The following is a 13,604-nucleotide window of genomic DNA, read 5'->3' as shown; positions in this document are numbered from 1 at the left end:
TGCGGGTTGCATTCGGAGAAAAGAAGTCACTCCTTAACAGTTTGCCAGCTAAACGACCATTGAAATTGATTGTGCTTGTAACAGTTTAGAAAGGACTGTTTGCATTGGTTGCTCAATGAACTAAAGGATGAAAAGATATCTAAATACTTCAGGTTGGTGCCTGAAGGGAGAGGCAGCTTCAGTTACCCCCGACTGCGTGCCTGACCCTAACCAAGGGGGTTGTTAACCGCGCCGGGAACGTGGACCGAACCCGCCGTGAGAGGTCTCTCCGTTGAGTTCTACTTGGAGCAGGAGGACGCTTGGGTGCCAGAGGGGGCTCTGGCCGTAAATCCCTCGCCTTCCGGGCCCTGCACAAGAGACTAATGTGACTCGGGATTGGATCTCGAGGCCCGCATACTAGTCTACGGGCGGAAACTTGGGTTAGTGATCCCTGGTGGATTACTGGATAGCCTTCGGGCGGATTATGAATACGCCTACAGGCAGGAACTCCTTGTATTTCAAAGATAAAAGGATAAAATGATAACAAAGAAGTTGTTTGGCATTGTTTTCTTTATGTCCTGTGATAAGATTACGTGAAGGAACCAGTGCTTAACAGGGTTAATCAAGGAAGCTGTTTGTTATATGTCAAACTAATGTGGTAGGTAATTACATAACTAAAACAAACCGAGGAAAGTGCGAAGGATGGATCATGGGTCCGTCCTACGGATGGGTGGTCCCGGTTAGCCGGGAACTTTTCTCAAAGTCTTCGACGAGCAGCAGGTTATTCTTCAGCATCAAAGCGAATAACGAGGATGATGACCAAGACTTACATCCTACCCGATTTACGTTGTTTTAGGGGAACGGAATGGGACTATGCCTTATGGCAGAGAGGTCGAGCCTTGCATCCCTCTCGTTTCCCATTCTCCTTGAACCAAGTGCAGCGTGAATCCGCTTCGGACCTGGCGTTTCTGCGTAAAGTAGTTGCTAGCTAATGACCAAACAGGGAAACCCAAATTCAGGTCGATCCTAAGTGGGAACGGCCAGGATACTTCCGCTACATGGCACACTCGGGAAGACCTAGATTGCAAAACCCGTAACATTCCATGGGAGTGCCGGGCGGAGTTTTCTAGACATCCTTTCCGATGGACTGCTAAGACGTGTCCTGAATGGTTCTAGTGGACACGTTACAGCATCCTCCTACTCCAAGTAGAACTCAACGGAGAGACCTCTCACGACGGGTTCGGTCTACGTTCCCAGCGCGGTCAACAACCCCCTTGGTTAGGGTCGGGCAGGCAGTCGGGGGTAACTGAAGCTGCCTCTCCCTTCAGGCCTTCAACCTGAAGCATTAGATATCTTTTCATCCTTTAGTTCCTTGAGCAAACAATGCAAACAGTGCTTTCTAAACTGTTACAAGCACAATCAATTTTAGTGGTCGTTTATTTGGCCAATTTCTAAGGAGTGAATCCTTCTCTCTGAATGCATCCAGCACTCGATCCAGGATCAATTGCAACTTGGCAAGATCCCCAAGGGTTTGTTTGTTAACCCTGTATCCTTGGGTTAGGGCCGTACCCTACTAACCCAACTTAACCAATACCTTAAGTTCTATTGGCAGTAAATATGTTATTCCAATTTACTAATTGGTCTTTTGCTTCCAAGCAAATATCTAATCCTCATATCTTGGTTACTTTACCCAAGAAAGGTACTATATCACGATGATTATTTCTCCTCTTGCAAGAAAAACTTGCGTAGGAATCTGCCAATCTCATTTCGAGGAATTTGGCCATTCCCTTGTGGTCAATCCACAAGGTCATGCAACTCTGCAACTTGTTGCACGTGTTGCATCTAATCCATGGGACTATTTTACCCATCGAATGTCATCTTCTAATTACGAAATCATGATTAATAGGAAATAGGGTTAGGGTGTCCTCATATCCAATCCATTTCTGATTGCGCTAGGTCAACCTTGTCGGTCCTAGGTTCCAATTCAAACCGAGTTTCATCCTTTTAGCGAGCGACCCTTAGGGTAACAAACCCTAGATCGTTTCTCGCAAGTATGTCCTATTTTCGCTACATTTCGTGAATATGGGCAGGTCTTTAGGGTATGAGAGTTTTAACTTGGCAATAAGAACAACTAGGTTACGTCCTCAACGTTCTAAATCCTAGTTAGCACTTGGGATATGTTGCTTTGCTTTAACCATTTCTAAGCGAGTCCCTCGGGGTTTAGGTGTTTAGGGTAAACCAATTTACTTGTCTACTCTTGAAGATATTTCCGATACCATTCTCATAATCACATGATTCATTGCCTACAAATGACTAGATTTACCAACCCTAACTTTCCTGGTTAAGATCAAAGAGTAGGTCAAGTTACGGCATAATTTTTCATTGACCCCTCTAGAACATGCATTTCATGATTTATGCTGCTAGGCTTTTGGGGTTTTACGTTTAAAACAAACCATGCAGCCTTTTCCTAATTTCATTTCTAAATTAATTATTTGTATGCTGAATTTACACAACCTTTCGTAAATACTTACGTAATTGATTGAGATTTATGCCAATTTCCTAGAGATTAATCTACTTCATGCAACCCTAGAACCATTTCCATGCCTTGCAAATTTCCTACGGTTGTTAGCAATCTTCTTTAATGAATCGTTGTGAAGAAAGAGATGTATAATGAAGCAACATGCGATTTTATCTTTCCATGCATAAGTACGATATTCCCACATAAATCAAAAATAGGAAGAAAACCTGGACTTGTGGATTCGGTGAAATGTCCACATGGATGTTAGGAGATGATCCTCCTACGGTTGCACCTTGTGCCTTTTTAGGGGCCATCGCGATTTCGATCTTCTTGCCTTGGCCGCAAACTTATGATCTTGACTCGTCTCCCTCGCACGCGCAATTCCTTCTGAGGTTCGGCTTCCTTGACCGATGCACCGTCTTGTGGAATTGGGCTTTGGAAGGTTTTATAGGCTTCCTCCTCAAAGTAGGGATTTCATGATTAGGACTTTACAACCGGAAAAAATGACTTTGGGGAATGTAAGGGAAAGGGGAATTGGAAATTCCGTATATAATAGAGCCTTCATGAAAAGGGATACAATGGATTTAAAAGACTTGTAATGGAAGGCTTTAAAAGGAAACGGGATTAAAAACTTTGTGGGGATGTTATGAAAAGGGCTTTGAAAAACCCGACTATTGTGAGCTTTATGGGGGATGCAAGGGGGAAAAGAGTGCTTAAATTCGGGGGTTATAAGGACCAATCGGGAAGGCTCATGAAAGTCCAAGGAAGGGAGCTTTAAATGGACTTTGTGGAATGCATCCGGGTTTGAAAAACCCGCTTTGTAAGGCTGATGGAAAAGGGGTTTTGAAAACCCAAGAGTGAGGATTTCCACGGGAAGGGTTGCTTTAAACCCCAGGGCAAGGTGAGCTTATAGGGCTTTAGTGGAACCCCACGGGAAGGGGATTTAAATGGACCACAAGAAGGGTAAAATAGACTTGGGTGGAACCCCACGGGAAGGGGTGCTTAGATCCGGGGGGGGTTTTAAAAACACTTTGGAAGGGCTTATAAAAGCCATAGGAAGGGGGCTTTCTAAGGGGGACTTGGAAGCTTCCCAAGAAGCTTCCACGAAGCTTCTGGGAGTCGTGGGAAACCCACGTGGATGGAAATGAAAGCAGCAGCTGGCGGCGACTTCACGGCTTCAGTCGGCGCTGCTGGCGATTCTTCTGCAGAATTCCTCCCTTCTCACGATGCACTTAGAGGCGTTGTTGCTCTCGACTCTCCCACAGACTGGCGACCTCGATCCTCGGCCTCTTCCTTTTCTCCTCACTATCTCCTTCAACGGCGGCAGCTGGCATAGTCTACGCCCTCTTTTTTCCCTCTCTCGGCCTGCAGCGTTATGGCCCTCCCTTTACTCCCCCCCCATAGGGGCTTATATAGGATAGAGAGAGGAGACCTCTCTCCCCCACGCGGCCAGTTGCATGGCCATTCTCCCTTCTACGACCTCCAGCGCTGTGCTGAATCATTCCCCCTTCAATCCCTTCCTTCCAACACGACGTTCAGCGAAGGGATAAAAAAAATTTGCCATATATCCATCAATTATCCCTTTGGCCTCCTACCAAGAGGAGGTTCTTATGAAGAATGCGGATTTTTATTAAACCTTAGTCCTAAGTCTCGATTGGCCCGTGGAGAGTATACCATTTAAAGATCGCACCGTCCGTGACTACAATGCCCGAGACTTCACACGGCCTCGTAATATTTTCAACAAAAATATTACAATAGGGAAAACCCTAATTCAGGTCGATCCTAAGTGGGAACGGCCGGAATACTTTCGCTACGTGGCAGACGCAGAAAGTCCTAGATCGTAAACCCCATAACATTCCATGGGAGTGCCCGGCAGAGCTTTCTAGACATCCTTTCCGATGGACTGCTAAGAATGTCTTGAAGATAACTGATGGACACGTTACATCCTAGCAAATCCATGTGCAATTTGGAGTTTTGTGTGTCAAAAGTTATGTCAAATGAGGTAAACTAGACTTGAAATAGGAAAATAAACAGAACAATAGCTTTTCATGCAGACTTCTACAACACAGATATCAGCATGAGTTGCTACTCTTGAGTTTCTGCCAAAATTAGTCAAATCATCATCTACTCTTGGTGGCCAAAAAGTAAAGAAATAAATTTTTGATCATTGTTTGTATTTCTTATCTATATTGGGCTGATTGATTCTCTTTCAACCTCATAAGCAATATGGGAGTATTTCATAGCATATTTTGAGAAAAAATATATTACAAAAATACTTTATCTTCGTTAGTTAGCTTATTGAGTTACAATAGAACATGAAAATTTCTATGAAAACACATATTGAATCATTCAAGAACATTATCAATCAGCTTGATCCTCTACTATTGATGATGCCATTCCACAAAAGTAATTCGTAACACAGCTTCTTGACATTGTAAAGGATGCTACTTATGATAATATTGTTACCATAATATCTAATAAAGATGGGATCAATTTTGATCAAGCTTGTATATCTTTAATTGAATATTCACAATGATATGAATATGACACACAAATCAAAAAATATTTATGATCTCACAAAAGGATGCATAGTTAGAACAAATCGACCAAGATTTACTTGCTTGAAGGTGTCCCTTTCCACACTTTACACGTAGGAGTAGTGGTAACTTCTCTCATCTCAAGTTTCCTAATAGACATTATTCTTATTGCAATAGAAATCATCATAATACATATGATTTTTGCTAAACAAAACAATATGATTAAGAACATGATATCACAAATAAAAAACCACGTTTATCTAGAGATTATTCTCCTTGTGACTACTGCAAAAAGAGTGATCATCCAACCTATCCATGTTTGAAGAGGATTTTGTTTAAGATCATAATAGAGCATATGTTGTTAGACATGACAACATTACTAAAGAAGCAAATTGTGTGTGTTATTCTATCCCTCGGAAATGATACTTTATGTTCATGATGGATCTTTTTTTATTATTGATTTTGGTGCTATGGGAAACATGACATATCAATCCCAATGGTTACATAATTATCATTTTATTCCTGTTAAGAAATTGGTTTATCTTGTTGATGACACAATGTGTTAAGTCAAAGGTATAGGTAATTTATATCTGGGTACTCTTTCTTCAATACTAATTCTGCGTGGAGTTTTACACGTCCCAAATCTACAAAGGAATCTTCTTTCAATTTGCAAAACTTATGGATCTTGATCTCGTTGTCATAGTTTTGACCACAAGTGTCACATTAAGAAAGATGGCCAACAAACCATAGCTCTTGCTCCTCGAAATGGTAATCTTTTTGAGTTATCTTTAAATGAAAATATTGTAGATGTTGTTATAGCTCTTGGTGATCTTAACAGCAAAATATAGCATCATTGCTTTGTTCACTTTGATTTTTCTAAGCTTGTTGATCTTTATTATTGTGACCTTGTTCAAGGTATGGAGTTCAAAATTTATCCTCACATAGGTATTTGTGAATATTTTGCACTTGGAAAGCATTTTTGCAAACCCTTTTCCATTTTTACCACAACTCATTCTCGATATTTGTTTGATCTTATTCACACTAATATTTATGGACCTTTTCCTCCATCAAAATCTCAATATTGGTGTTTCATGACTTTTATTGATGACCTCTCAAGATACACCATTGTTTTTCTCTTGCAACACAAATCAAAATCTTTATTAGCTTTTAAGTAATATCAAAAAGTTGTAGAACTTCATATTGGTCATCGTATTAAGAAACTTTGCAGTGATAATGGTGGTTAATTCATCTCAAATGATTTTGATGATTATTGTAATAATTAGGGTATTCACATGAATATATGGTTTCCTACTCTCCTCACAATAAAATGGTATTACTGAATGTAAAAACAAGACTATCCTCAATGCCATGTAATATATGCTCATTCATTCTGGCTTATTTTGATGTTTCTCGGCTAAAGCACTCTTAACACCATTATTTGTGCGAAATCATATTTCTACAACTACTCCTTCTAGTAAAATACCGATTAGTACTTGGACATGTGAAACTTCTTCTCTTTCATGTTTTTGAACTTTTGCATGTATTGCTTATATTTATGTACACAAAGAGACTTGTAAAAAACTTGAGGTTTGAAAGCTAGTTTCATTGGAGATTCAAAAGTTTCCAAGGGATACAAGCTTTATGATCCATCCTCCGAGATGATAATCATAAGTCATGATGCTATTTTCAATGAGCAGTTATGGGAAGCACATGGTCTCAAGAGAATGTTGGGAAGGCATGATGAGTAGAGAACATTGATGATACAAAGTCATTACTCACTTCTTTTCCTTTTTTATATGATAAAATGAGCTCCCTTCATTGGATAATATTGACTCTTCAAATTAGGATTCACAACATGTATCTATTATTGCTAATGATGACCTTAGCATTGATCTTCCAATTGAGAATGAGCATGGTACTTTTCATATTTATGATGGGGGGTCCACCTATAAGAAATCATCTATATAATATGCATTCAAAGGATATTAAGAAATATCATTTCTTTACATGCTATAAAGCCTTAAAATGACCCCATTTAGTTTACAAAACTTATATATTTTTTTCAAATTGTAATGTAAAAGTTCCTTTTGCAAATATAATTCTATAAATTTAAGTAAATATAATACCCTTTCTTTTGAACTCTTGTGGTAGCTTACATATTCTCTAAGTTGGACTCCTCAGGCGTTTATGATACTAATATTCTTGAGAATGCTCTAAATGGTAGATGGGTTCTAACTGAGTTACCACCTTGATGTATTGCTATCACACGGAATAATACACACACAGTTCGTGAATGTCACTCATCACAAGGACACTTTGCGAGATGGAAGGAGGGAGTTCCAAGTACAATTCCAAGCAAGTTTATAAAATTCCAAAATTCAATCAATAAGAAACAAGATTAAGGCGAATATGAAATCAAGCTTATTGATTAAAGGTATGGCTGAGGTACATGTGCAAAGACTTCTGGTCAAGGAAAGGGATAGTAGAGATGACCCTCATAGCTTATGAGTTGAAGGAGTGCACAAACATAATTGGAATTTCCCTTGAGAAGTAGTTAAAGAGATTGTTGACTCCTCTCTTGATTGCTTGTGGCTTGAAACAATGATGAATTCATTGATTTTAGATCAAGACTCGTTCCTAAGACGAAAGTAGAAAATCATAAGCAAGTTCTCTCATCTATTGGTAAAGTGACATATATCCCTCCTACATGTAAAACTATTGAAATGGCTTTATTCATTTCTCCAAAACAATCGAATACAAGGAAGAGATTCCATACTCCCATGGTGTGTAATCTGGTCCAAAATTGGTGGTGGCACTTCACACAAAAAGCGTCATTTTCCCTCTCTCTATGTGATGCCGAGTTGGAAGATGCATAGCAACGAACTGACATCATAGGAGGCGAACAAACCATTAGACCAGTTGCTGCACATATCCATGAATCTTACTGAACTTGTTAGCCATTGCCATGCTGAAGGTTGATAGTGTTGGTGGGATAGAATTTGAACGTAAAGCTTCTGACAAGGCTTCTAATCACTGCATATGAAAATTCAATCCTATGACCAAAACTTTGAATTATAACAAATGCATGAGTGCTCAATCAAAAGCGGTAATTCAGGGTGCCGCTAGGATTGTGTAGTCAAAATGAACAGTAGGCACAATATATTGAAAATCAACCAACAATCACAGTGCCTCTTCGATCATCCCCTTATCTTTTAAGATGGCTGTCTTCATCCTGTAAGAAATAAGCTCCTACTATGATCTCCAACCTGCTACTGATGGGATTGATCGCTTTCTTGAGCATCCCTACTGTAATAAAGTTACCAGAGCCTGCGATCACAGGGATTAGTTTTTTTTTTATAAAAGTTGAAGATTTAGTAGTTACACATTATCTTCCTCATGGTACGTCAGCATCAGGTGGATTGCCATCCCTTCTATCTCTCTCCAGCTATCAATGAATCTCTGTGAACATAGGCAGGGTATTCTTCTTGGAGCATGGAGAGGCCGCTAGGGACAGAGGTGTTGGAACAAGAGTGGTCGTCACCTCCTTCTCTTCTGCTATGTTCTTTGTTGTTGGCTTCTCCTCACCATCTGCTTCGTTGACGTCCTCTTCGTGCTTTTATAACCATCGCCACGTCTAATTATCATGTGGCTTTTCTAATTCATATTTTTAGCTTTTTCAAAGCTCTTGCATTTTTATCACTCTTTCTCAGTCATCGTTGGTCTGACACCATTGAATATGTCATACATGCCGCCTCAATTTTACATCGGCTTGTCTAGCAGGGCATATCTCTTGGCAAGCTTCTTCCCATCGTTTGTTCATTGGCTGAAGTAGCTTTCAACCTTATCAACCTCTTCATAATAAACTGCACTTGTTTCCAACCAAGCTATTAGCTTGTTTTTAAGATAAGCTAATAATCAAGATTGTTGCACTAAGGGTTGTCATGTTTAGTCAGGTTTTAGGTTCATTTGCAAGACACTTCTGTAGACCGGTCAATTTGGTTTCAAAGCACATATAACATATTAATATTTGTCCTAATATCATCCATGGTTATTAAACACCTTTCCATTACATGAAGTGGAATAGAAAGATTGCAATGGAAATTCATATCCTCAAAAAGACCAGCCTCTCTCTTCATATCTCAACTACTACCAAGAGAGGCCATTGTCCAAGGTATGTATAATCCCAATATGTTTTGTCAAAATTGAATATAAATTTTTACAATGTGGCAAGTTGTTTACATGATATCGATGTTCACATTGTCACTTTGGCCAAAACCAGACTCCTTTCAAGATTTCTTGTATCTGTAAACATGATGTGTAATAGGTAGAGGGACAATGGTCACATCATAGCAAGTCTCCACCATCTACACAAAGAATGCAAGTGTCGGATGTAGCAATACTCCACTTAAATATCGATGATATGAGTGGATAACTTTTAGCTTTCATGGAATGCTAAATATTGATCCAATTTTGCTTATGAAGAGACATATCATCTGTACTGGCAACATCCGAATTACAATCTTTTCCTCAAGTCCTCGAGTCTTCAAAACAGAAACCTTCATGTAAACCTATTTTCCATGCATTGTGCCCTATCAAGAACATGCTTTGGAAAAGAACTTGGTGCCCAATCACTCATGCAGTTTGCAAATTAGAATCCATGCTATGCAATCAATCGAGCGATGTTTTCAAAAATTTATGAATGCATTGAGGAAATTGTGCCTAGCCTAACTACAGGTGCTCGTGTGTCATGTAAAAAAAAAGATACACACAATGGAAAATAAACTCCTAATGATGCTGACTAGTGTGATCAATTTCTTGGCAAAAAACTCTACCCTCATATTTGCAGTGGTGGACGCGCAGCATCACAACATCCGTCCCGCTCCAAACTTGCACATCCTCCAGATGGGCCACAGCTACCCATCCTCATCACTGCAAAGCTCGATGGTCAATGCAATCTCTTCATCTTCTGTAAAAGCGTCTGCAATGTTGACATCTTTATCTTCATCATCTCTTGGCTCAAGTCCTTCATAAATCACATCATCCAACTCCTCGATTGCATAGGCTGCATCATCTCTTCTTTTGAATAGTTTGATTCTCTTCCCTACAATCGGATTCCGCAAGGCTGTACCATCAATCTATGCCAAGGCATATGTAACATTGTCATAGACATGTTGCACCAAATAGGGCCCAAACCATCATCTCGAAACCTTACGAATAGCACTATACTGGTTGTCTAGATTGCTGTCATAGACCAATACCCAATCTCCTTCAATCTCTTTAGGCCTCAATCTGTGTCTAGTATCAAAGTGGTCTTTGTTGCAAATCCTAGCTTCTTGAGATTTTGAATTGCTTTCTCAATATCTTCATGTCTTTGACAAATACGAAGAGCGAAAAGATCTTCTCTAGTCATCTCTTTTGCTGCCATAGTAAAGCACTCCAAGTAAGTGTGCAAGTCTCTGTAGGTATGACTGGCTTCTGCCCATACATCAACTCAGCAGGCATGTAGCATGTAGTCAAAGTATGAGCAGTGTGATCATCCCATAAGGCATAAGGCAAAAACCTAGGGCACTCCTGAACTCGTCCACTGCATGCCTTGGTCAAGGCTTTCACAATCGGTGGATGGCCTCTTTCTCTCTTCCATTGCCTTCTAGATTATATGCCGAAGTCAAAGAAAGTTTAATGCCAAGGCGAGAGAAAAACTCCCTAGCCTCATTGGCATCCAACTCACCTCTATTTGCAGTAAATTTTCCAATACATCCATACCTACAAATAACATCTTCCAACAGAAACTTACAAACCATTGAAGTAGACTTCATCCGTAATGCTCTTTTTTCCACTTGATTTGTGAGATCTTCTCGTGCCAAAACAATGTAGCGCATCAGCTACTATAAACCAACAGGCATAGTGATCAAATCAAGGACCCACTTGTAATGAATACACAATGGGTAGCTAGGATGAAGCTCATCCCTATGCCTCACTGAAGAGAACAACTAAAAATCAGCGCATGTCTCAACAAACCGTGAGATATCTTTGTACATGCCTCACCACCAATAGCATTCTTTGATCTTCTCATAGGTTTCCCAAACAACTCCATGCCAATCCCAAAGACTTTCATGGAATTCTTTCATGATCCGCACCTATGAAGCTCTATCACAAACAAATCTCAATGGCTATCCTCCTTGCTTTCATGGATGCTTCCAAAGTAGCCCACTTTGCAAGAAGGACCCATAAGATTTTCTTTTGATCTTCTTGAAGTCTGCATCAGTCCATGCATCGTGTCTAGATATGGTACTCAAATAATGTCCAATCTGTAAATACTCTCCTATATACAAAGACTCGTCAAAGCTTTCCAAACCAGACACATGACAAATATGATCAACATGCATACTGAAAGATCAGCCCCATTGTAATAAAGCATAAATGCTTTACTCTAGGGTAAGTATAAAAGGTGGAGGTGTAACATGTGTAGCACCTTTTTTGTCATGTTACAAACATTACATGTTTGAGGTCTCAACCTCCAACTATCTAAGAGGGTGAATACTCTTGGCCACCATAGCTTGGGGTGCATACCTTGCTGCAGCCTCTCATCATTTGATTCTCAACCAACATTTTGGTAATATCATTTCTTGCCAAGCCACCTTGGCTATGGTTTCTTGGCAATTTATGTCTATTTCTTGTATTTTCACTTTAAAAGCTTGCTGTGGAATTTAGCTTTATTACATTGGTATCAGAGCATGGCTTTTGATCCATGGGAAGAGTCATTTTCTTAGAGAATTTAGTAATTGGGACAAGAACTAGTTAATTGGAGTACCAAGATTTGGTCATAGGGTTTGGTACAATTCAAACCATGACTAGTCAAAGTTCTCTGCAACAAGTCGGGACTAATTTTAAAGGCTTCTTGAAGAAGATCTTGAGGAAGATGGAGGTTCTTGGCCAAAATAGCAGGACGTGGTCAAATGGAGGTCCATTTTGAAGGCTTTTGTCCCTAATGGAGTCTAAGTGGGGTTACATAGTTTAAAATGAGATTAATTTTTGGGGATAGTTTCTTGCTCTTCTTCCTTTCAAGCTTTTCTCCAAGAATCCATGGAGTCAATTATTAAAATCTTCTCTCAAGAGCCATTTTTCCCTAAAGAGACATCAGAGCCTATTTCTTTGTGTCATAAGCTTTAGATAGAGTAGTATAGTACTCACACTTGCTGAGTATGATAAGCTAGGAGAGTAGACTAAGTTAGTGCATTTTGCACTGGATTTCCTGCTCATCTTCTCCATGTTTTCAGTAGACATTGGCATCAACTATGGCTTGTGCAATCTTTAACCATCATTCTCTGAGTTCCCAATCAAGTGTACTCAACTAAACCCTATCCTCTTAATCATTCTTGATCTCTCAAACCCTAGCTATGGAAGATTCAGGAAAGCAGTGATCTTTTCATGAAATTTCTTCAAAGATCAAATGGATTTTTCTTAACAAGTATCCTAGAGCTTCTTCAACACTCAAGGGACTGACATTGAAGCCTTCTTGGACGTGAAGCTTTAAAATATGGTGGCTATGGAGTCAAAACAGGCCAGCAAGCTTCAAGAATCCAATTCTTGGATTATCTCCTTCAATTTTATGGGGCTTTTGTTGTCTACAACCCCAGGAAGGTTCAATTGAGGGTATTCTTCAACGATTTGGCTTACATTGAAGAAATTCTTAAAGTTTGAAAGCATTTTCAACCTCTTGAACATGGCAATGTTAGAAAATTCATGGAATCCATGATTCTAATGAGAAATTACATGCATCAAAGCTCAAAGGATCTTCTCCAACAAGCTATTGTGGATTTTTATCAAATCATTTACTTCTTTTGATTGCATTGGAGAAATCTTATTAATCGGGAGCTGAAGATTACTTGGGAGCAATCATATGAGACAAATCCTTCTTGAAGATTGGTCTTATTGATCTAAAATCTTGGTCTATTTATGGTGTCTTATGTTGAAGGTTTATTGATTGGATTCATCCACTACTTTCCACCAGCATTAAAGAGGTGATTCTAGTACTTTTAGCTTAATCTCTATTTTATCATATTGTTGAACCAGTCCTATTGTTCGTAACAGAGATTGAGTGTAATAGAATCTCTTAATTTCTATTGAAGGCATGTAGAATTGAGCCCAGGGCACTAATTATGATTGCTTGATGAGTTTTTTTTTTCTGCTCATGCAAATATTGAAGCTCAATTGATTGCATAAATGCTACTCACTATCTACTTGACTTGGATTTTTGTTGGACGATTGAGCATGGATGCTATAGGACTGAAACAATGATGAAAATGGTATGTGGGAACATTGTAACAGCAGTGAGTCACTGAAAAAGGGAAATGCCCTATCCATAGCCCTTTCAATTCAGTCATTTCCCAATACCCACTTGCATTTCATTAAAAGTTCAAAGGCTTTTTCAATCAATGCATAGCATCCTTGTTTGATTAGCCATTAGAATGTACTTTCCATGTTGGTTCTCATGAGGAAAAGCGGATGCCAGGCGAGTCGGGAAGACAAAAGAGAGGTGACCCTCCCTTCCCGATTAAGACCCTGAAGGG

This window comes from Lygodium microphyllum, chromosome 26, assembly GCF_053477565.2.
Source record: "Lygodium microphyllum isolate KBCC chromosome 26, Lygodium_microphyllum_v1.1.10, whole genome shotgun sequence".
NCBI classification, from domain to species: Eukaryota; Viridiplantae; Streptophyta; class Polypodiopsida; order Schizaeales; family Lygodiaceae; genus Lygodium; species Lygodium microphyllum.
Note: the sequence above shows the minus strand (reverse complement) of the source record.